Source organism: Pholcus phalangioides, unplaced genomic scaffold, assembly GCF_987345545.1.
Source record: "Pholcus phalangioides strain wild (caught in Gottingen) unplaced genomic scaffold, Ppha-v1.0 ptg000015l_1, whole genome shotgun sequence".
Lineage (NCBI taxonomy): Eukaryota > Metazoa > Arthropoda > Arachnida > Araneae > Pholcidae > Pholcus > Pholcus phalangioides.
In genome coordinates this window covers 68,373,845-68,399,439 of record NW_028301608.1, presented here as the reverse complement: position 1 = coordinate 68,399,439, position 25,595 = coordinate 68,373,845, and the positions used below count along the sequence as shown (strand labels likewise).

At 34.3% G+C, this 25,595-nt stretch overlaps 1 protein-coding gene across 10 annotated transcripts in view; it reads left to right on the top strand.

Moving 5' to 3' along the window:
* LOC149076594 (uncharacterized) overlaps positions 1 to 25,595 on the top strand; it is a 307,582-nt gene that overhangs the window by 46,916 nt on the left and 235,071 nt on the right. The window contains exon 1 of one of the 10 annotated variants that reach the window (XM_089244197.1): positions 4,657 to 4,918. The exons of the other annotated variants lie outside the window; for them this stretch is intronic. The gene's annotated coding sequence lies outside the window, so the exon portion shown is untranslated. Of the gene's footprint in view, positions 1 to 4,656; positions 4,919 to 25,595 lie in introns of those variants that run through there. 10 annotated transcript variants of the gene reach the window in all.

The window sequence follows — 25,595 nt, the reverse complement described above, 5'->3', positions numbered from 1 at the left end:
TATAAATTTTATTTGGTAAGTCAAAGAATTTCCCCTAAATCACATCATACTATTACCAAAGTTTCCATTATTAGCAAATCCTATTAAATACCATTTTAATATTATACTAATCAGTGTAATATACTTTATACAGCATGTACAATGCACCTATAGCAATATTAACTCCACAACAAAAATATGTTTCAATGTGTCACAGTCATTGATTCCTCAATTTCACATCTTTATGGCCGTGAAATGGTTTATGAAACGACGACGAGAAAGTTTGCATGTTTGATCAACATGAAATCCTCAAATTTTCACGAAGATTCTGTATATTTGCAATGCAAAACTTTATGCGTCTGATCTTGCAAACTATTTTCAGCCTTGGTTCAGGTTCGTGACAAATTGGCACAAATGTTAAATATCGTTAGAGGTTTAGAAGAGATGTTTCCAAATGTTGAGACAGCATTCAATCATCATTGACACCCTCACCAACATCAAACTGTTCTAGAGAAAGATAATTTTTCTTATTAAAAAAGATAAAATCATCAGTCAAATCCCTTCCTAGCTTTATTATTGTGTACTGGAGTTGATATAACTCAAAAATTAGATTTTGATGACATCATCAATGATTTTGCTCATATGAGAGTGCGAAAAATCATTTATTGTAAGGTATCTGCATGGAGAGAATTTTACAATACACTTCTATACTTCTCATTTAAAACATTGCATATCCTTTTTTTATAAGACATGTACTGACAATACCTCTGATCGATGAACGGGGCGACAATACCTCTTTTGCCCAGGGCTCAATCAAGTCAAAGTCAAGATATATCTCTGCAACTGTGACGCGGGTGACTCTGGGAACGTGCCACTGGCCACTCAAGTGATCTGGGATATACGGAAACTGACTATATGTAGAGACGCCGATATTTGGAAAGAAAAACTCATCTCTGCCTCCACGGGGACTCGAACCCCGGTCTCTCCTATGCCGGATGTTCCACGTATAAAACGCGTTTTATCCTCATTTATCCCCCCCCCCCTTATTCCAACTTTCCTCCGTTTTTTGAAATAGAATATCTTGGCGAATAGTCCACTTAGAAACGTGAATGTTTTTTCTGGCCTTAGGAGAGACGTGGGGGGGGGGGGGGGAGACTTTTCAGTTGGGTTCATGTCTGTCTAAAAAGGTTATATTTTCATTTCAATAACTATACCCGTGCAATATGAATGACTTATCTGAGGTCTACGCGTTATTTGGATACTCTTCCTAATTGTAAGTAGGATCCAGGTTCAACCGTTTGCCAGTAATTTGCGATGCATGTTGTTAGTTATGCACCCTGCATATTAACTCTTGCACAAATTTTCCGGGCTTATTCTTCGGTGGTCTTGTTCTTTACGCCATGCATTAAACATCACATTTCAGCTCTCCAATCGTTGCATTCTGTGGTAAATCATTTCTGTTTAGTCCTTTTGAGATTTTAAGCCACGTGTTTTTTTTTTTGATGATTTGAAATTACGAATTGAACACTTGAAAACCAATTTAGCAGCAACCTAGAGGATAAATTCAATCAGTTCATAAGTTTTAGTCTAAAGTTCCCACTTTCAAAACAAAATAGCAGACTCTTCCTTCTAGCATTGCGCATATCAGAAAAGCGAGGAACCTCTTAAAGAAATAGACGGCAGCATCTCTAACCACGGTTTCCTATACCCATTTAATAACTTATCAATGGGTATACAGCCATATCGATTGCTTTAAAACTCAAATGAGTCCCATGATGGAGAAGATGCGGCGAAAGCCGGTGCTTCGTATCACTGTTCACGGTAACGGTAACGGTCTAGCCACGGAATGCAAGCGCAAGTGTTAGATACCATCACACAGACACGGTAGCATAATCCCTAGAGGAATATTTACTAGGTGCATGTATACTAATTAAGTAGCACTATTAGTAGTATCTAGTGCCATCGATTTTTTCGAGCCACGAATGTGAGCGAGTCTTCCATTTGAAAAAATTTCTTCGCAGAGAGCAAACAGATCTTCAAAATGCACGATACTTTCTTATATAGCATATAATTGAAACACGAACCATTTTCACTTCAAAATATGAAATGTGTACGAGGCGAGGCGCGTGTGCAGTTTTCATCGATAAGTATTATCGATGTTTGATAGATGGGTGCAACAAATACTCCGGGAGGAAATTCAGCCTGCGATTTTTTTAGGTCTAAATATACGAACAATACACCGGCGTGTGAATTAGTCAGCGAGAATTAACTTAACGCTACTTTTGTACGCACATCACGCTCGTCACTTGTAAATACGTAGCCACAGCTGTAAACAAGAGTTTATTTCGAGAGCTGAATCACGCGTTTTGAGAGAAATCTACATTATGCCGCATATTAGCGTCTAACAGCAAAAGCACGTGCGTGCGGCGACGCCACTCGTGGCTTTTGTTCAGACGTGAAAAATATCATCAAATATATTTTCATTTATTTATTTAATCAAACGCGAACGAATCGAAATCAGTTTGCCATATACAAGGCACCGCGAAAGAACATCTGTGATGATGACGATAATAATAATATAATGATAATTATTATTATTTTATTTTTATTGTTTGGAGCCGTGTTCGGCGACGCGTGACGACAAGAGGGCGGCCTGGTGCCACCCAGTAGGAGGGGCGATCAAATTCAAAATCTTTCCTCTTCCCCCCTCCGCCACTCGGTTCGTTCCCACCAACCATTTCTCTTCCGTCATATTCATACGCTCTATCGTTTCATATTTTTAACGAAAAAAATTTGTTTTATCTGTTTTCAACCGAATCTATTTTTGATTGAAGCTGATGGAATCATTCTTTCACGGAATATTATTTGCTTGAGAGCAGGGGAGACCGGGGATAGCTATCACATTTCTTACGTTTCAATTAGTTTCGGGTATGTAATTTGTCACAGAGACCACGAGGTACGTTGTCACACACATTAATTAGGCATTCACTCGTTATAAAACATTTCAAATGGTTGTACTAAATAGGATTTATAAAATTGATCGTGAATTTTTCTCTTCAACTCTATTTTATTATCAATCTGTCTATCAAAACGGGAGAAAAAGTTGAAATAACTGATTACCTTTAGGTTGATATCGTTTTTGTGATGCATCCCACCTCTCTTACTTGTTACACTCGAAAATTATGAATATTAATTACGCAATTAGACTACTACTACTACTACTCAACCGTGCATGCACCTCGTACACATTCTTCAATCGAATTTTTAACGAATTGGCACGTGCCCGAATGTGCGTGTACGTGTTGTGAACCTAATGCGAGGTTTGTTTCTGTATTATGCTTGTTGTGTGTAGTGACTGTAATTTGTTTGAATTTTACTTATGGCTGCATCCGAACAGTAATTCAGTAATTGCGGCTATTGTGACAAGCGTTGCCACTTGTACACGGTGGGATCTTAACAGAACGTGGAGGGGGGGGGGGATTAAAACGGATACCATATTGCACAGAGTGAAATAATTGTCTCCAAATTATTGAGAATTTTTATTAATACGCATATTTTGAATGAATAAATTTAAGGGAACTAACGCTAACACACTTTTGGAATTAACGCTGAGAGCATAACAGAACATTCTTTGAAATTGTAATTTCTCAGACCGTTGAAATAACGTTGTGAATTCACTATTATATAGTTCTATACGTTTATTACACATACATATTGAAAGAAATCAACCAAGTGAAGGAAAATTAACGACACATTATAATTTGCTCAGGGGTAAGTTGTCACGAGACAACTCACTCCTTATGTCTGAGACATTTGGTACCATATCACATTTCTAAGAAACTTGGTCGAACAAAAAAAATTTTTTTGTTAACAACGAAGTTTGCAACTATGCAGAATAATAGCTTATGCATTACTTTATGATAGACTTACTCGATAAAATCGATTAATAAAGGCGTGCCGTTGAAATGAGGTAAAAACTGAGACAATGAAAGAATTACTAAACCAGTTAAAATTCACAAAAATCTTTTTAAAAAATTTACGAACGTGTCCGAAACAGATGAATAATAGGAAGAGGAATCTCTCCTTAACTACTGTAAATGAAGAAACTGTACTATTATGGACAGTGGGCACCATGTATGTACTGAGAAATAATACGTGTGTCCCGGTCACCCCTATAGTGTGGTGGAAACACGAAAGTCGATTACGATAACTCAATCATAAAATGCTCAGTATCAAATATACCTTTGGAAAACGAATTGAAATTTGCAAAAGATGGTATTTTCAAGATGAGTTTTTGTTCGAGTGAAGCATGACCTCTTCAGAGATAATTAGCAATAATATATTTGTATTATTGCTAGTATTGTTATTGATATTTGTAGTATTGTTATTGATATTCTTCAAATTACAGGGAAAAAGCCCGCGTATCCGAAACCTCGAATACACTGTACTATTAAAATAGTTTTTTTTTCACATGCATATTAATCCATTCATCTACCACATTAAGAAAAGTGAAACAAGTAGAAAGTGATAATAAAAATATAAATAATAATGAATACTATAAAATAATATAAAGTATTACTTGTGTAAATTATCTGGTACGCCATTTTATTTGTAATATATTTTTATTTATAAGACAAGAAAGAGTACCGTTTTTCTGGAAATTAGTCATACAGTATAAAAAATTAACAAACTGGATACTTTAAAGTACCATCGCTAGATAAAGGGTTATAGATACACACGGGATGAGAGTCTTGTGCAAAGTCATGCTGTACATGCACCTCATGAACAATTCTCCGACGAATTTATAATGAGTTGGTACATACCGGAACGTGCGCTCCGAGTGTGTCTATGGTCCTAACGTATTTATGATGACAGAATCGTGTTCTAACAGTTCTGCCATCTGTCTTCTATATATTGAAGTGAAAATGGCAAATATCATGTAAGTATCGTGTTGAAAATCTGCCTGCTCTCTGCGGAGACACTTTTTCAAAACCGGCTAGTCAAAGTAGGCCAGTCACTAAGAAATGGTGAAAATGATTTATGTGTCAATTTTTTTTTCTGTTCAAGTTAAAAAATGTTTTAGAAATAGAGCAAAAAATGTTCCATAATGTCTAGACCTTTATTAGCTTTGAAAGCCATTTTTTAGTAATTATCTCTTTATCTCAGTAATATAAAAATTCAATCACATTCGAAAGTGATTCAACCATGATTGATTTATTTCGAATAACGGAGGTTCTACTGTAATATTAGTCTTTTATAAACTGTTTATAAAAGAAACTAAAACTGTTGTAAAAGAATATATAAACGTTTCATGAACATTTTGAGATAGCAGCATGTCCATTACATGAAATTAAGTTGAGCAAACATGTTACACAATCAGGCCTCGCGAAGATTCATTTTCGCATATTTATTTCCTACAAATACCCATCATTTGTTCGGAAATGAATGAACTGCGCGGAAAACGAATCGAGCTCCACAATAAGTAAGAGTGTCTTGTCTGTTTGTGTGTGTGTATATATATATGTATACAGTATATAATAATATAACATTGCACGCGGTAATATTAACTGGTCAAGATGGGTGTGTGTGTATACAATCTCGTCTTTCTCATTGCCCTGAGATGTGCCTTCGCTTTAATTCCCCTCACCTGCCTCTGTTGCCGAACCCGCCCATCATTTCTAGTTTATGATGCTTCCTTCATCTTGCGAAAGAAAAGAAATACCGGTGGCGGGGGGGGGAGGGGGGGGGTCCAAGCAACTATCGAATTATAACCTAGTCCGGAACTAGGTAGGGTCTGACCTCTAAGTTGCTATTCCTAGAGCCTTTCCCCGTACTTTACATATGCTCAGTAATTTAACCATTCACCCAATTATAAGGCGGTGGATGGCTATCACTCCTTCGCAGTGGGCGCACGAACACTATTACTACAGTAATAGTACGGTCGTTATTATTAGTATCACAGAACTAAAAATAAAATGCTGTGGCTTTTTCATTTGGGAACGTGTACTTTTCCAACCAAATATATACTTGAAAACGAACTTATGTACGACGACTGTGCCACAATGTGTAACGTAAACTGCAACACGGGGGAACAAAGATGAATGAGTTTGGGGGGGGGGGGGGCATGCGAAACTATTTCCATTCCTAGAGAGACACAAAGGAAGTTTTTTTTTTTCAAAAGAAATTCTTAAAGAGAATTTGTTTTATCTTTTTAACGAAGATGGTCTTTCCAATTATCCAAGTCGATGAAACGCTTGAGTAAATTAGTCTCAATCCTGAACTGACATTTTTTACGCGTCTGGTAGCTTCATCTTATGTAGAATATAATTATGCAGAAATAAATCGATGAAATATTTACTGGATATTTTCTCACAATTTATGTCTATTTTGCCCGAGTCCTTCGCCTATCTTTATATGGTGGTCATCAGCAAAATTCGTGCTAACAAGATTTTCACGAAGAGCAACCTATTTACATATTCTGAGAAATTTAATTTCCTGGATGTTAGGCCGAAACTAATATTTGGAAAGAAAAGTGATTTGTCCCCTCCGGGAATCGAACTCGGATCCCCTTGCATACCGGGCAAGTGTGCTAATTCACGCTGAGCGGAGACAGCGACCTCCCTAGCAAGGGGACCCGGATTCGATTCCCGTAAGAGACAAATCACTTTTCTTTCCAAGTATTAGTTTCGGCGCATTAACATCCAGAAAATTCAATTTCTCAGTATATTTCGGACCGAAAAAAATACCATCTCTTAATATTTACATAAGCGTTTTTCCAGATTCCAATTTTTATTTTCTGACACTGGTTTAGCCGCTTCCTTGACGTAGACGAGTGATCTCGTTCTAATCTATTCGAAACAAATGCATAGCTTTGAAGAGGTGTTCGTCGAGATTTAAAAAAAAAACCATATTAAATTATTTTTCCCCTTATTTCCAACATCTAATTAAATACCTTAGTTGAGTATATTTTTGTTGAAAACCAAAGAAAATAAGCAAATAAAAATTTTAAAATACATATAGGTATATGGAAATAAGTATATGAATACCCTTAGGTAAAATATCCGTGTGCGTCATCTGTTGTCTGCGTTACGTCTCACTGTCCATGTACTGGCCCATTCAGTGCATACAAGCTGTAAAGAAAGAAGTTCATTTCCTCTATAGCGTAGTGCTCTAGAGCGCTGATCCAGAATGTGAGAGGACGTGGGTTCGATTTCCCGTCGGGGCAGTTGAATTTTCTTTCCTAAATTAATCTTCGCATCAGACAGCTGTTGTGAAATCTTGCTACATTTTGCAAAGAATTTTATCATGTTTTGTATGTTAATAATGTGTACTTGTGTGTGTATATTAATACTCATCATTATTCTTTTTGTTGAGGAGACAATAAAAATGTGGAATACTATTCAAATATTTCCCTTATTTGTGAAGAAGTATCGTTCATGTATTATAAATAAATGTATGACATTTTATGAACTTGTGGAAGTAGTTTGAATATAGATGGAGTGAAATCCGACCCCACGTTTTGTTATAGGGGGGAAACTGTTGTTCCTTGACCACAGTAAACCTTGAAATACTTGAAACAGTTTTGACAATATTGATTTCTAGCTGATGTTTTTTGGAGTGCAAGAGATTAGAAATACATAACCTTACAACTGTTTTAGCTCTTTGTCTATGACATTGACAGAGATTTTCCAAGTAGCCTCGTTTTAGTGACAAAATCGTGTTTTTGTTTTAGCTGCGTTTCTTCTCAATGTTTCAAGTTTAGTGAAGTACATAAATTTAGTAATTATAATCTATGTGTTCTCTTGATAAATCGTTCCAAGTACTCAATCATACTAAGCATCATGAAAAAAAGTTATTAATATTTTTCACAAATAATAGAGCATCGTCTACCTAGGAACAGTATAAAACTTGAAATTTTCCTAGTGTACCTCAGAATACCCAACTTACACTAATTTTTAATGCTTCTTTTTATACAAAAATTGCCACGTTTTTAAGACAAATAAATTCAACTGGTCGAATGGTCGACGCGTTTCGGCTCTTCAATGGAGAGCCGTCATCAGGACCTCGTGGTCAGAACTCACACGAATGAAGAGTGATGTTTACGTCTGGTCGTCCGAAGAGTTCGCCTTTGTATTTGCTGCGTCCGAGTGGTCTTTGGATGCGAATTGGGGAGCCATCTGTTGTAAAGTGTTGAAAGTTTTGTCACGACTGAGGTTAATAAAGCCTGTCCAAGCTGACGAAATAGGTGGTGTGTTTCTTCCATCATTAACGAGGAAATTCTGGCATGTTCTGATGAAGTATCCCTCGAGAAAATTCAATTCAGAATTGTGTGTTGCTTTTTTAAAAACAAATGCTTTGTCAAAATCAAAATGATGTGAATGTTGCCAACAGTGTTGGGCAATAGCCGAATTATCCGTCCGTCCCTTCTCAACATGCTTTCGGTGTTCGAGAACTCGAATATTTAGATTTCTTCTAGTTTGGCCAATATATCCATTTTCACAATTCTTGCATGGGATGAAGTAGATACCAGATTCTTTGGAGGGTGAGATAGGATCTTTCAGATGGGAAAAGGTGAGTATATTTGTTGGCTGGAATATTGTATGGAAGTAAAATTTCTTGAAGATAGAAGAGATCATGAAACTTGAAGAAACGAATGGAAGAACAACGGTATTAGAAAACTGTTTTGAGTCAGCTGGGAGCAGGTTCGTGGTGCATGTCTGGGTCATTTTTCTGAGGACCTTGTCGATGATAAAAGGTGAAAAACCCCGATTAGAAGCGATGTCACGAAGGATATTGAGTTCATTCTGGAGGGAGGCTGAATCACTGCAAAGTTTTAGTGCTCGATGAACAAAAGAAGAAAATGCCGAAAGTTTCTGATTGGGAGGATGAAAGGATTCTTCTTTTGTTCATCGAGCACTAAAACTTTGCAGTGATTCAGCCTCCCTCCAGAATGAACTCAATATCCTTCGTGACATCGCTTCTAATCGGGGTTTTTCACCTTTTATCATCGACAAGGTCCTCAGAAAAATGACCCAGATATGCACCACGAACCTGCTCCCAGCTGACTCAAAACAGTTTTCTAATACCGTTGTTTTTCCATTCGTTTCTTCAAGTTTCATGATCTCTTCTATCTTCAAGAAATTTGACTTCCATACAATATTCTAGCCAACAAATATACTCACCTTTTCCCATCTGAAAGATCCTATCTCACCCTCCAAAGAATCTGGTATCTACTTCATCCCATGCAAGAATTGTGAAAATGGATATATTGGCCGAACTAGAAGAAATCTAAATATTCGAGTTCTCGAACACCGAAAGCATGTTGAGAAGGGACGGACGGATAATTCGGCTATTGCCCAACACTGTGGGCAACATTCACATTATTTTGATTTTGATAAAGCGTTTGTTTTTAAAAAAGCAACACACAATTCTGAATTGAATTTTCTCGAGGGATACTTCATCAGAACATGCCAGAATTTCCTCGTTAATGATGGAAGAAACACACCACCTATTTCGTCAGCTTGGACAGGCTTTATTAACCTCAGTCGTGACAAAACTTTCAACACTTTACAACAGATGGCTCCCCAATTCGCATCCAAAGACCACTCGGACGCAGCAAATACAAAGGCGAACTCTTCGGACGACCAGACGTAAACATCACTCTTCATTCGTGTGAGTTCTGACCACGAGGTCCTGATGACGGCTCTCCATTGAAGAGCCGAAACGCGTCGACCATTCGACCAGTTGAATTTATTTGTCTTAAAAACGTGGCAATTTTTGTATAAATTAAAACCAGGCAAAGTTACTCATTTTTTGTGATAATGTTTCTTTTTTTTTTTTTTATGTTGCTTTTAAATACAATTCATATTTTGAATTTCAGTTCTATGATTTCTCCCTATAAGAACTTCAGATATATCCATTTCTTCTCTTCCATTCATCTTTGGCAATTTCCAAGTCAAATTAGTTGAAGAGAGAGAAGAGAGAGAGAGAAAACACAAAGTTTATACAGTCAAATCCTGTTAGTGAGTCACCCGGTTAACACGTCACTCCGCTTACCGGATCGCTTTTTAGAAGTACCAATTATTTTCAACCAGGAATTGGCACAGCTATGGCTCACTCCGCTTAACGAGTCACTCCACTTATCAAGTCATATCTGTGCCAATTCCTGGTTGAAAATAATTGGTAAAATTTTACCTTTTGAACAATCCATATTTCATGATTACAGTAATTTACTGATATTTTACGGTAAAAATAGACTGAGGGAAAAAAAAGATTGAAAAATAATGTGCCAAAGTGTAACAGTCTCCCCTATGCAAGAAACGTTATTCTCATTGAATGGTTTTATGAATTATTGAAGTAATAAAAAAAAAATCCTCCAGACAAACAAATCCAAAACTTATCAAATACAATTGTCTCTAACTAACACCTATTTGTCGAAGTCTTTGTAAATATTATAATTGAAATATTTTTATTTATTAGTCTTAAAAAATAAGTTCGCGAGATTTTTATTAACTTAATAAAAAATGAGTTTTAAAATTTTGAAAATTTGCATTCTATCCAAAGAAAGGTGTAGGAAGATTTATAAGAAAGCATTTATAAGAACTAAAAATTTATAAAAAAATATTGACGAGAAAAAAAATTGATTATAAAGGTAATTAATATTTTTTCCTTATAGCGTTGGTATTGAGCGAAACTAAGATTCTAATTTTCTGTCAAGAGCATCTGCCAAAAAATCTATTATCGATGAAATTCGTAAAACGCGAATTGCATACGTTTCAGCCTATGAATGCTCATCAAAAAAACTGTCAGAAAATTTTTAATCGTAGTAAATGGGAACCTAAAACGCTTGAAAATGGTGTCAAACAAATGTCATCTTGGACTGGTTACCCCCCCCCCCCCCACCCCCTTCCCCACGGCTGAAATGAATTTAAAATATCATTAGGTATGTTGATGATATTTACTGAAAATTTTTTCTACTTTTTCCTTGAAATTTACTTTTCTGTATATTCCACAGCAATTCAGAAGAATTTTCAATCACGAAAAGAATAAGTTTAATTTTTTTCCCCTGCATCGTAGTTAGAATCCCTTCATCCGACATAATAAATTGAAAATTCATCTCAAACCATTAAATATTTTATGTATCTTCAAACATAATATTTCATATTATCTTAAAATTCAATACAACAATCATTCGTTCAGCTGCATTTGAAGGCTGTTCTACTTGTTCCCCCCCACCCATATTCTTTAAAAAAATTCATTCTCGTCTTCGTGAATACAAAAAAGCAATGCCCCATTTAAAAATTTCTTCATGAGTTTTTCTCGATCACATCATTTTCGCATTTCCATTTTTTGAATTTAGAATTATCGTATAAAGATGGGCGGCTACTCATGAATAAAAAATCAATACTAGCATGGTTATTCGTGATTATCGAATCATTGTAATTCTCATTACGTAACCCAGAACATAAATTCATTACATTTACTTGAAAAAATATTAATCATTAATCGAATTGAATTAAAATTCAGAATATTTATTACTCTATCGCGCGAAATAAAAAAAATTAAAATTGGAAGTATCAAATTAGTAGTAATTATTAAGAGACTTCATAAATTTTCCATAAAATTATACTTTAACTTTAAAAATTTACAATTTCAATTAGAGATCATTAGTGATCATTATACAGGACCATCAAAAATTTAAGCGAATTTACGTATCTGAGAATATCTTGAAAATTGAAATTTTAAATGATGAATTTCATTTAGATTTCTCACGCACACACACACACACACAGTTCTACGAAGAATGGTACTTAGAATAAAATTCAAAATTAATAAAGTTTTTGCCGGGACTTTTTTCTTGCTCTTAGGCGTATTGAATACTAATGTGAGGAAATCATATAAATCACTTTAGATAGCTTTTATAAATCATTTAGAACATAATTATTCCAATAAAATTTCAGACTTTAACTTAGATTCTAATCATTAGAGAGATGAAAAAAGAAAAGAAAAAGTCATAATTTTTTTAATGAAACTTTAAAGTAGTTTGAGTTTTACTTACCACATCTTGGGGATATAATTCAATTAACAGGAGTTTAATTCAAATTTAGAGATCAAATCTTATGCGCAAAACCAAAAGAAGAAAAAAAATTAGGGACTGAAATATAAAAAAAACATAACAAAAATGATTGAAATTGCCCTATTCACGTCACGATGAGCTGAAACAAGCCGGAGTTTATGAAAATTTAATTCCACGCAATTATTTAAATGCCTCATGATTACATATTTATTACGCCGCTGCTTCTCGTTTCCCATATGCTGGGGAATTGAAAAGTGCTGATGTGGAGATTGCTGAGGTGTAGGGAGGGCTCTTGTGAATTCTAATTTTGTATAAAAAATGAAAAAAGTATATAAAAAAAATCAGTAGGGAGGGAGGGAGGGTTACGAAGATTTTCATGAGAAAAAAATAGGGGAGGGGGAAACACAGAGATTTTTTTTCCTCATCCTTGGACAAAGTACGAAGAAATAACCTCAGATTTGTGCATGTATTGACGCAGCATGAGCAAAAAAAAGGTAGGAAAAGGTACTAATCTACTTTTTATTTATCTCGAAATAATTAAGCTTAATCTATATTTATAAGAGCTTACAAAAGAAACATTACGGACTTTTTTTTCCATCCCCTCTTCACCCTGTAGTTATGTGTGTACCATTTCATATATAGTTTTTCTCTCGGCCCGAGTAGGGTTCGCGCTATAAATTTACATCAAAAAAACATTACGACTCTCGCTTATTCCAGTGAAAGAAAATTACGGAACTTATAGAAGAAATAAGAGGTGGGCCACACACAAAAAACAATTTAAAATCTACCATCCACCCCACCGTGAATCCATCCTCCAATCGTTTTTTTTTTGTGCTTCGTGTTATCAAAGAAATAGTAAAATAACAGCAGAAACCGTAAGTATGAGAACTATTTAAAAAAAAAAAAAAAATACATATATATATATATATATATATATATATATATATATCTGGTTTTGAGAACTTTTCAAATTCCATCAAGATTTAAGAGTTCGTGTGTTTCGTACATGGAAGGAGAACCAATAGGTAGGAGAGAGATAGTTTTGTCACGCCAATTTCTCATTTATACGAACGTGTTCTTACGAAAGGATTCAGTTTATGCAAGTTCTTGTTCATCGAGAAAGAAATATAAGCTTTTGTTCCGAGAATTTCTATGAGTGCGAGCCATCTTAAAATTCCATTTCACTCTCTCGCCCTCTTATAGATAGATATCTTCGTGTGTCCGTTCATTAATGCATATTTTCGGCAATAGTCACAAACGATGTGGAAATGCATTTCCACTCAGACTCGCAATAACTTTGACATAAAATGTTATTTCCCCCCCCCCCCGGGTAACACTCGGATGATGCTCAGTTTTTCCGAAATAAACCAATAGATGAATAGATGTTTACTGAAAGTTATTATATGCAAATTTTATATAATCACAGATGATTGTCTGCGTAAGTTTACTGATATTACGAAAATGGGAGCAATTATTTATTCACCTTTTGAAGTGAATAAAATTGGATCTTTTCTTTTTGAACAGTGAGAAGTGAATTTGTATCAACAAATTATTGGTTGTTTCCATTTCAATTAGGGCTGGGAATCGATTAAAATTTTTAGCTGACTAATGGAAATTTTTCAATCGATTTATCGACCGATTAATCCACTTTTAATCAAGTCTTCTTCAATGTTATCCATCTATAACAAACGTAACTTACTTAATTCCCCTTGCCACATTTTACTGGGGAACCGTTGGTCCTAGAGGCATACTTCCGATTAAAAAAATTATCCAAATAACGTGTAGTACTTAGATATGTGATTCATGAGGCAAGGGGTTGCGTAGTTATTAAAATAAAATTAAAAAAAAAACTTAATATACGGACACACCCTAATCTCAAAAATCGAATTAGAAAGTTATTGCCCTGTCTCTAAAGAAGCCAACAGAAAAGAATAACAAAATTCCACGTTTCTAAGTGCAATATTCGCAGATATATTCAAATTCAAAAATCGGAAAAAGTTGAGAAAGAACAGTAAAAATAAGGGAAAGAAGCGTTGCTCGTTAGTTTTTTCTTTTATATCCCAAATTTTCCCCAATTTTTGAATTCCAATATCTCTGTGAATCCTCCTTAGAAAAGTGGGTAAACGCGGTTTTTTTTTGGTCTTGGGAGAGATAGGGCAATAACTTTTATTTTTTGCTTTAATTGGGTTTTTGAGGACAGGATGTGTCCGTTAAAAAGTTAATTTTTTTTATTTTAAAAACTATACAACTCCTTGCAATATGAATGCGATATCTGAGTTTTACACGTTATTTGGATAATTTTTCTAATTCAAAGTATGCCTCTCTAGGATCAACCAGTAAAATGCGACAAGGGAAATTAAGTAATCACATTCTGCATAATATTAATTTCTATAAAAATATATTTTATTGATTTTTCATGCACTTATTTGCTTGATGCAAACATATATGGGAATAGATTAAGAAATTTAGATTACTCGCTAAAAACAATTTAATGCATATGTAATCATATTTGTCAAATTCAGGAGAATTTCCCCTCTTAAATCTTGTCGTTTCCTCAGAAAAGTACTGATTTTCGGTTGATGAATGCTTTCGAGTAGTTGACGACAACTACTTAATCGTACATGTACCTCGTGCACATTCTTTTGCGGAATTTCTAACGAATCGGCATATCCTGGAATCTGTGTTTTCAGCCCCGAACCTATTTAAGTTGCCAGAGATGTACTTGTTTCGTGTTCTTGCTGGTGCGTCTATCTGTGTATTTCATATTTTTGTAGTGAAGATGGTAAATGTTCAAATTTTCATGATATGTAAGTATCATACTGTAAGTCTTCCAGTTCCATGCGGATTTTTTTTCAAATGATAGACTAGTAAGAACTTGACTACCAACTACTCTTGCTGGCAATAAAATGCACACGTATCTTTTTATTCGTAATTGTCTAAAAAATCATCCCCTGGGTCTATTCATAAAATCATAATCATTATTTTAAGACCTAAAGATCTTGACTGGTGCGGGCTGGGGCTCCCCTACGTAATGATTATGTATGCTACTTTTATCATCTGTGTGCAAGTACATAAGTACATAGATGCCTGTTGTGGCATTGTATTTGTATTTGCATATGTACCACAGATAGGACCCAATATCCTACGATATATGGTATAGAAATTCGATCAAACGTTTGCAACTTAACTTGATTCATTGGACAAAAAACTGTTAGGTTTCTTAAAATTTAATGCATAGATATTTAATACATAAAATATTTGGATAAGTGAAGGTAAGTGATAACTGAATATAATAATTGATGCTAAATAAAGTAATTAGATAAAAAAAAGTATATTTCACAAGGAAAGGGACATTTCATCAATGCACGTCTTAACATAAAAATTTAAGACGTAATAGTTTTGTCAAATGAATAAGGTTAACTTGCAAACTTTTGATGGAAAATTTTGATAGAATTTCAATCGGAGTGATCGAATCGATTGATTCAACTGAAAATTTTAAATGCGATTAACAAGATATAAATTGGACTAGTTCTAATTTTAATTCACTAATACTGGTTTCTTATTTCTTAACTAGTAAGAATTAAGAGAAGATAGTTAATTCCTTTGAGCCGAGGAAAATACATAATAAATAATCTATGATCACTTATAATGAATTGTTACTGTATTTACTGATTATGCAGGGTATCCTGTAAGGGGAACCAACGAAAAAATCCACGTTTGTAAGTGTAATATTCACAGAGATATTCGAATTCGAAAACGAAGGAAATTTGGGAAGGACAGTGTTAAAGGCGGAAAGACCGTTTTACCCGCATTTAACGCTGTTCTTTCCCAAATTTCCTTCGTTTTTCGAATTCGAATATCAATGTGAATATTGCACTTACAAACGAGGATTTTTTTTCTTTTCATTGGTAGCATCAGGAGAGACAGGGCAACAGCTTTCTGATTGGAAGTTAGAGCACAAGGGGAACGTATAAAAATTTAGATTTTTTTTATTTTCTTACACACTGTATTTTCACGCTCAAAGCTGGCACAGGATAATTTTGGAACGGCAAAATTGTTGAGCATTTTTTAGATTGGAATCATACGTCTACGATGGACGGTCGATGAGATAAAGGCTGTGCTAGCAGTTACAGGACACCCTTTGTATTAGTATTCGCGATGGTAAGGACAGTTACCGTGCTTGTCATTTCAGTGGTTTTTCGTTTCCCGCCGTTGCTTGTCAATTTGGAAGAATTTTCTAAAAATTAATTTATATTTTTTTGTGTCTGTATAGTGAAAACGTGAGCAGATTAAATGGAGATAACAATATCCCTTAACTGGCGTGGTAGGGTCATTTTGACCCCACGCAATTTTCATCCTGCCACCCCTTGAGAAAGAAATGCATCTGAACTATATCATTTTCAGTACCTTTCAAGCTAGTTGTTTACACGTGCTTGACAAATTTATGGTGTTTCTCTTCCCTCTATATCGTTGATCAAAATTTCCGTGGGGATGACCCCACCCCACCATTTGTGTAAGTCTTTTTTTGTCTGACGGCCGGAGTATTCAGATCAAAATGGCGTATCGGAAGAGCGCCAGTTTTCTCGATAACAGTTTCAAATTAGTCATTAATCATCGGATATCCGAGGTGAGCGTGAGGATTGTACGTTAGATCTGTGTGATCAACATGTCATAGTGTTGTTTACAAGTACTGTGTTACCGACTTTGAATAAGACTAATTTTGCTGCTTGTGAAAATATAGTAAATATTATTTTAATTTGCAAATTTTTTATTTTCTGAGTATATTTCGATCATACCTGTTCATTTTTTAATCGTGAAAGTTGCGTTAAAAAATTTAATAAATTATTTAAAAAAAAAGTTTAAAAGTCACGTATTCCTTCATTTTTTTCGAATGCGTGCCTTAATAAAATAATTTTTTTTCGGAAAATAATTAAAGAAATTCGAAAAATTATTTAGTGAATTAATTGACAGATGAATTAAGTCATGTAAAAAAAATCCATTGCTTTTGTGAAGAATCTTTTCGTTGATTTTTAAAATACATTAATACTTGCTGGGGTCAAAATGACCCCACGATGCCAGTTACGCACAGAATTTTCGCAACGCCAGTTTAAGGGATGGATATACTGTTTATTAGGTTTACTTTCTTATGCAAAACATTATATAAAATGTAAAATGTGATTGTCATTTGGATTTTGGCTATCATACAATATCAGTAAGTGGTGGTGACTATGATTCGAATAATATAATAAGAAGGTCCTTTAAGAAAGGTAATGGATAATACAGTTGACGCTCGTTATAACGACCCCACGTCATAGTGACAATTTCATTACAATGACGTGTCAAATAAGTTCCCAATGTTTTGATAGAATGACTCTCATATATACTTTGCTTTCGATACAACGATCCTCTCAATAAAACGTCCGTTTTCGACGGGACGAAGGCGTGGTTATATTGAGCGTCGACTGTACATCTAAAAAAATTGATAGAATCCAAGACTATCACATTGCGTGCGATTTACCATAAATGAATTTTATCTTTACAAAATTTATTTTTTATTTAGAAAAATCCCAGATGGTTTGAAATTAAACGCCGACAGAGAGAGAGAGAGAGAGAGAGAGACCAACTCGACAACAGGGAATTCAAGATGACATAATTAAACCAAATAATTCATATACATATCACCTGAGGAATGTAACAGATTGAATGGTGAAGTAGAATCAGAAAAATATTTACAAAAATTTAAAAAACTACTAACCTACAAAATTCACGCAATAGAATAAGGTTTATATATAAAAAATTAAATATATATAAAAAATGTTATACACATGTTTTTTTTTTTCACTCTCTCTCTGTAGATGTATGTGGTCAGGCCTGAATATTATTAGTAATTGGTCTGTTATCAACCCCCCCCCCCCCCCATCAATATGTACATATTTAAACACATGCCCTGGACAGATCGTAATAATCCCTTCGGCAATGGTAGGTATTGTGTTAAAAATTTCGTGTGTGAATAAATTTCGATTTCCATTTCGATCATCAGAAAAGAGGCATAAGAAAAAGAAACTCCAAAAAAAGAGGGGAAAAAAAACAACGCTTAGCCAAGCAAAGATTTGAAAATTTCAAACATTTTTGAAAAATTGTGCAAACAATATAAATTTCTGCTACTTTGAAGCTCTCTCTCTCGTGAGTTTCAAAACTAAAAAAACCTCATCACAAATTTTATTTTTTCCCCTTAAGCCCTCATGATATGAGCGATTCCGAATGAGGGGGAAACAGAGTAAAAGGCATGCATACATACGACTCTTTTCTTTTCTCTTTTTTTTGGCATCTCGTGGGATCCTGTTGTGCGGTGGTTCCAGTGAATTTTAGCAAACGCCCCACAATTTCCATCTTCATTTGTCATTGAATGGACGAGGCGTGGGTAGCTCACCAACATTTCCCTGTGATGATAGTTTTGAGAAAGAATTACAAAAAAAGGAAGGAAACTTTAGGTGATAGATTTTTTGTTTTACGCTGGTACGTATTTATTTCTCCTCCCTCCAGATGTCTGCGAAAAGACATTTTTTTCCTCTCGAATATAAGGTTAACAAGCATCGTTGAAAGAAAAGAAATATATTCAGTACATTACGAATCGAGATTAAATTGTCATGAGATGCAATTTAACATTTTCTTTTTAAACTTAAAAGTAAATTTAAAAAAATAAATCAATTTCATCATACGGTAAAATCTCGATAAGTCGTCACCTCATGTTATCAAAAAATTATGACGGCTTAAGCGAAGTGCCGTTAGTTTCAATGTGTAATATTGTGAAAATCGCGAGCGCGCGCGCGTATGAATTTGAAGTAATATAACATTTATTAAAATATGAATTAAAATTACAATATTATTAAAATTTATGAATTGCAGAAGAAAAAAATTGAAATTTTACCTTTTTTAGAGCTCTTATTACTTAAAGTATTGTGTTAAAATATATTGGTAAACTTTGATTTATACTAATAGTTTATAATTCAGACTAATCAGAGCAACTGTTAGAATAGTTAGCTCTTCTTTACAACAGAACTACTGCACATCAATTTTACATATACATGAAATTTAATTTTAGTGTTTTAATTCTTTAACAGTAGTTCATGAAACTACTACAAGATAATCTTGGTAAAATTTATCAAAAGGTAATCTTTCAGATACTAATTACAAGGTAACCTCGAACTCCACTTTGAGGGACTTTGGAGGACCCGGGGTAGGGAGTAGGGAAAAGCACACATTAGAAGACTTCAACTATGGAAAAACATATATGGTTTTTCAATAAAGATAATTTGTTTCAATTTGAAGCCCTAAATTGGTGGGCCCATGCAGAAATCCGGTCTAGCTCGAACAGTCCCTAATGTTTCAAAAACTTTAGTCGGCAAATTAAATTCTTCGGCGTAAATTTCGTTAATTGAGCTGTTCCGTTTTGGTACATAAGGTTTTTATGGTGACTTTTAAGCACATGGCAATGCTGTTAACAAGCTATTTTTTAAAGGAAGCCATAGAAATTATATCTGTTCCTCTAAAACGTTTTCATGGTGACGAGTTAACCGAAATTAGTGACGAGTAAACGAGGGTTTAATAACATTGTTAACTATGAAAGCTGGACAGGCCTGAAGAAAAACGACGACTTAAGCGGAGTGATGACTTATTATGGTGAAGACTTAACGAGGTTTTACTGTATTTATTAATAAAAAAATATTCCTCATTTTTACTACCACTAGCTACAATATTTCTCAAATATAGACAGCTCTTAATTGAGAGAGAAAGTTTTGAAACATAGATATATAGATATGAGGAAACACCCCCGCCTTACATCCTTTGAAGACTTCAAGGCGTTCCACATTGAGGATGAATTCATCTAGGAATTCTTTATTTATCTTTCACAGACAACACATCATCACACATCGATGTCGCGTTCGATGTCTTGCCCCACCAACGGGCGATGGTATAAAACGATAATATATTTTGCCAACGGGTGGTTATAAATCAATCAATTGTCCTGTATACTGAGTGATTCAGAAAAGATGGGGAAAACTTTTAGAGGTGATAGTACACGCCAATACAAGCAATTGTCATCAGAGAATGCATGGTTTAACATGAAAAAAATCGAAACGGCCGTTCAGCAAACGTTAAAACGGCATTCCCACTGAAATTTATCCGGGGAAAAAGAACACCATGCATGCAAATGCAACCTGGGGAAAAAGTAGAAACAATATGCAAATCTGCGTCACAGTGAATAAGAGGCGTGGACGCAATCCCTGTGAAGTTTTTCCAGCGTGCAACCATTCTAACAGTTGTAACGTACTGGATAATGGCGCTCTTTAGTAATATTGAAAAAGCAGATATGCATTTAATTTACGGAGCTGCCAACGGAAGGACCACAGAGGCAGCACGAATGTACGGTGAGCGTTTTCCCCAGAGACGGTTGCCCAATTCGAAAACATTTGCGCGCTTGCATCGGCAGCTGAAACGGGATCCTTTCTTGCTTCCCGGTCTGATGCACTGTGACGCAGATTTGCATACGGTTTCTTTTTCTTGCCCAGGTTACATTTGCATGCATGGTGTTCTTTTTCCCCGAATAAATATCAACAGGTATGCCGTTTTAACGTTTGCGGCGCGACCGTTTCGGAACGCACTAGTGCGTTTGCGTTTCATGTCAGACCATGCATTTTTTGATGACAGTTGTTTGTATTGATGTGTACTATCACCTCTTAAAGTTTTCCCATCTTTTCTGAATCACCCTGTATTATGATGAGGTCATCAATTATTAATTTAAATTTGTAAAAATCGTCCATAACGATCCACATTTTGGTATAAAAAGCCATGTCAGTTTACATCTTGCATCATATCTTGAGGTGACGAAAATTTGTCACTTAAGTTTTGAAAAAAATGTTTTGTTAATGAAAGAAAAAAAAATGAATAAGTAGTTCTGAGATACTATGAACATATTATTTTTCATTCACAATGACACTCTGAGGAACATAGTGGGGTTAAGAATTTCCGAAACTTTTCTTAGCTATGACTGTGATAGATATTGAAAGTAGAATGATTCTATATTTATATCGATTGCTGGCCAGTTGGAAGAGTAGCCTATTCGCTTCGGAATATGTCACGACATCTGAATTCTCAATCTTATTCGTTCGGAAATTCAATTTGCGAATTGACGAGTGCCAGAATCACCATTTGGATTAAGCTGATACGATTATTCATGCAAATTATCACTAAATATTCCCCCAAATTCGTTCAAATAGGAATTTGAAGTTTAAAAATTCTGTCATGTGACTATTCACATACTTAATTTAAGATCGTTTATTTCGGGCAAAATGTGTTAAGACTATCAAATTAGCTTTAATGCGTATGTTTTAACAGGTTATGTGTGGAAGAGGAAAATATGGAAATATATTTTCCTCTGATAACAGAGTTTAATGCGTTTATATACATGCATTTTTTCAATTCGCAGATTTTCTTTAAAAATCATATTTTGTTTATTAACGTATCTATTTGTTACGTTGGTAATCAAGATATGATTCCTTCTCGTATTCTTAGGCGTAATTAGAAACAATGTGATCTGTGTTGTCAGCGAAAATGTCTCGAGGTAATATTTGGAAACATTGAATGCGAATAATGAAAAGAAAATCGAAACAGTTTTCATAGCATTACAAAAGACATAAAAAGATGAAAATCGTTCTGTTCTTACTTTCTTGTAGGGCAATTACATTTTAAATGGTTTGCTTAACAACAACTACGGGCGAGGCCTTGTTTTGCGTCTGGGTATCTGCCAGAAGGGCGTCAATACTTTCCAAAACTCCAAGAAAAAGAAGAAGAAAGCTTTTTATATTTTCTTCTTCTTCCTTCATTTTCTAAGGCTAAAAATAAGAAGACAATGATGAAGAATATGTGGTTAAGGTCAAGGTGCATCCCATGCTCGCCCTATAAGGATGAAAAAAAAATTCAAGTGTTTCACACTCGAAGCCTACAATTATATGAAGTTTCAACTATCTATTTGTTAAGAAGAAGATAAAAAGTGAAGATATACCCCTCTCACTATCTATTTCTTCTGAAACCTGTAACAGGGTCCACCCATCAACCCTTTTGTTAAAAAAAAATAAAGTACGGATTGTTACTCGGTAATGTTAAAATTACTTTGCAGAGGCTTATAGAGTTGAAGAGCAATGTAAAAGTAGTTACGAATAAACGTACTTACGAAAATATTTACACGTTTTCCACCTGAACACAGGCTCATTTCAGTATAGTGCAATGTTTGTACACATGTCGAAAATTTCAGAATTATAAGTTTTTCGTATTAGCCCAGTGATTCCCAAACAGTGTGTCATGGCACCCAGAGTGAAAAGAGATCGATCAGGGATGCTGCGGGATATTTTAGAGGTACAATCATATTGAGAGTCGTGATAGAGCTGCGATCCGAACTTGTTGGTTATGGCAGTTTAGGTGTGTCATCGAAGGGGGTTCGAGATTGTAAAAGAATATCCAGCGAAATATTTGAAATCCATCAATGACCATCTGTCCGCGAATGACCATCTTCTCAATGGTGCCGTTGACGTCTAATGTTTTCATGATATTCATATTACAAATATACAGTAGAACCTCACTATAACAGACTTCGCTCATAATGGACAGCTCAAAAAGTTGTAAAAATGTAAAATTTTTATCTAACGAGTTTAAAACTCGTTTAAAGTACCCAAAAAAGTATTAACTCATTTAAAAAGCATTTCCAAGCAAGCGTTACAGTGATCGATGTTTTGTTTTGCGTAAATATGGATGCGCTGCATGACTCGTATTATATTATGTATCGTACTCACTCATCATACATCGCAAGCTAGAAAAATTAAGTTTAATGCAGTGTATACGTACACATATTTTTCAATTCAACCCTATGTTGAAGGGTGTTGTTTTAATTTGGTATATAATAAATACTTTTTGCAGCTAACTATTGTACTTCCATTGATGTGCACCCTGTAGCATTATACCCCTATAAGAATTATTTGTTATAATCCGTACTTTCATTATAACGGACAGCCTTCAGTTCCTATTATTCCGTTACAACAAGGTTCTGCTGTGCTTTTATTTGCCTAAAGATTCATATCTTACCTTACAGATTACGTTATCGAACCTTAGTGTTACATAAATTACTGTCAAAAATTTTATACTTTATCATTCATATGAAGTATCTTTGTGTACAAATATGTCCACATGAGTATGGCTGAAACTTGTAAAGAAAAAACCACAAATAAACATTGTCACAATCAAGGAAAATAAAAAATATACAACTGATTTTAATTTGTAAACAATGCGTCTAAATTTTACATAAGCAAATTTAGTGCTTTAAATATGACATTTCGAACAAAGTAATGAAAGCAAGAGCTGACAGAATTAAATTCTTCAAGATCTAAGCACGGATTTATTGCATTGAATAAGCTCAGTGTTGACACGTTGATTGTTTTCATACTTAAAACGTCTCTTTAGACGTTTCTAAAAAAGAAAAGAAAAGAAAAATAATTTTTGTAATTGCATTGTGTGCATGATATCAATAAAAAGCCAAATAAATGATACAAAACGCTAAAAGAAAGTATTTATTGCCCACCATTTTTCTACGTACACTGTTTCCTTTTTCTTTGAATCTGACATACGCTTATTTAGTAGCTTGTCACACGAGCAAAAGCAGTTGAAGTCACGAAACGCTCTTCACTATTCAACAATGGAAGAAGAGAGAAAAAAAAACCACAGAGATCACGTGATTTGGCGTTTTTTTTAAAAGGTTGTATAATATAATAAATATCTCTCGAGTTTTTGACGTCTGAAGTATATGTGTGTATTATTCAAACTGATAGGATTCAGTTATCTCGCTACGAAAGTACGTAATTGGGACCTTTCAACTGAAATCACAACGTTCTCACAAGTAGTATTTATTTATGTTTCTTTTTCTTCTTTTTTGACTAATATGAGGTAAGAAGATTTTCTTTGATTAGATAAGGATTCATCGTTGGCGATTGAATTCACGACGCAAGGAACTAAAAATTCGGAGATGCATTAAAAGAAAAAGTAATTTGTTCAAAAAAAAAAAAAAAGTTCTTGAAACTTAATCATAGTCGTTTCTCAACCTTTCTCAGCCCATGGTCTCCCTATGGACAATATTTTTTTCTCCCATCCGCCTGTATTACCCATGTCCCCTACTCATCCAAGAGCGAGACTCTTTCCATTTATCGAATTTAATCTGATCAAACTAAATTTATAATTTAACCTAAAAAGATAAAATAAAACCTGATCTTTACGATCGTTTGGGAACCCATAGTGTTCCGAAACGATTGCAAAGATCAGGTTTTACCTTAGCATTTGGATTTTAATTTGTCGGAAAACGTAGTTATCAATAATTTTTATAAATTTTGTAAACAAGATCGATCTCGGGAACTCTGATGGATCCAGAAGGTGGGTGATCACCCCTCTCAATAGCCAATTTATTCGGGAAAAATGTCTGTGCAAAATACGGGACGATCCAATGAATTTATACAATAAATAAATCCTCCCTACACATCACTCTGGGTTCACTCCTGCTCTCGGCTAGAGGTCCACAAGCTTCCTTGTTGTGGGGTTTTTTTAAGAATCACGAATTTTTAAATCATTAATTGTTTGAAGTTGAAAAAAATTGAATTGTTAATTTTGAATCATGTGTATATATATCTATAAGTATTAAGTGTTTAAGTTGGCTTGTTCTACATATCAAGATGCCTGCAGTATTGAGACCGAAAGATTATGCAATCAATCAGAAGGATAAATATTAATCCTCTATAGTACCGTATATGTTTGAATATACAAAACAAATACATAGTCAAAAACCGTTCATGCTAATTTTTTCTCTCAATATATACGTATATATATTTTTATATTTTAGTAAAGAACCTCTTTTAGTGTCATTTCAGTAAAAAAAATACAGCTATACGGATACAATACTTTTTTATCTGGAAAGAGTTCATTCCTTGTCGGTGTCATTTTTTTAAAGCTGCTGAAATTTTACGTGTTCAAAGATTTATAAAATCGCACGGAATTGAAAGAAATAAAATTCATTTTAAAAACTATTCAACTTTGATAAAGATTTTATTACAGATTTTATATGTTCATATGTAACGTTAAAATCAAGGAAAACTTTGCATTTTACCCTTAATTAACTCTTATTACCACTCTTTTACCCCTTAAAATCATTCTAATTAATTAAATAATCGTATATGTCTCAACTAAAAATATACTAACAGCAACATCAATTTAATACGTTTTTGTAAAGCATTTTTTTTTTCAATAAGTTTTTATGAGGGTGAACCATAGAGGGTTGTGTGTATATATGTGTATATATATCTATAAGTATTAAGAGTTTAAGTTGGCGTATATCTTCACCAAGTCGTAGCCAATTAACTGGGCCAAATGAGAAATATTCTTCGTGCGGGTAATAACAATAAAAAAAGTTAATTGCATTTTCATACAGATAACACTTTAATTAATTTGA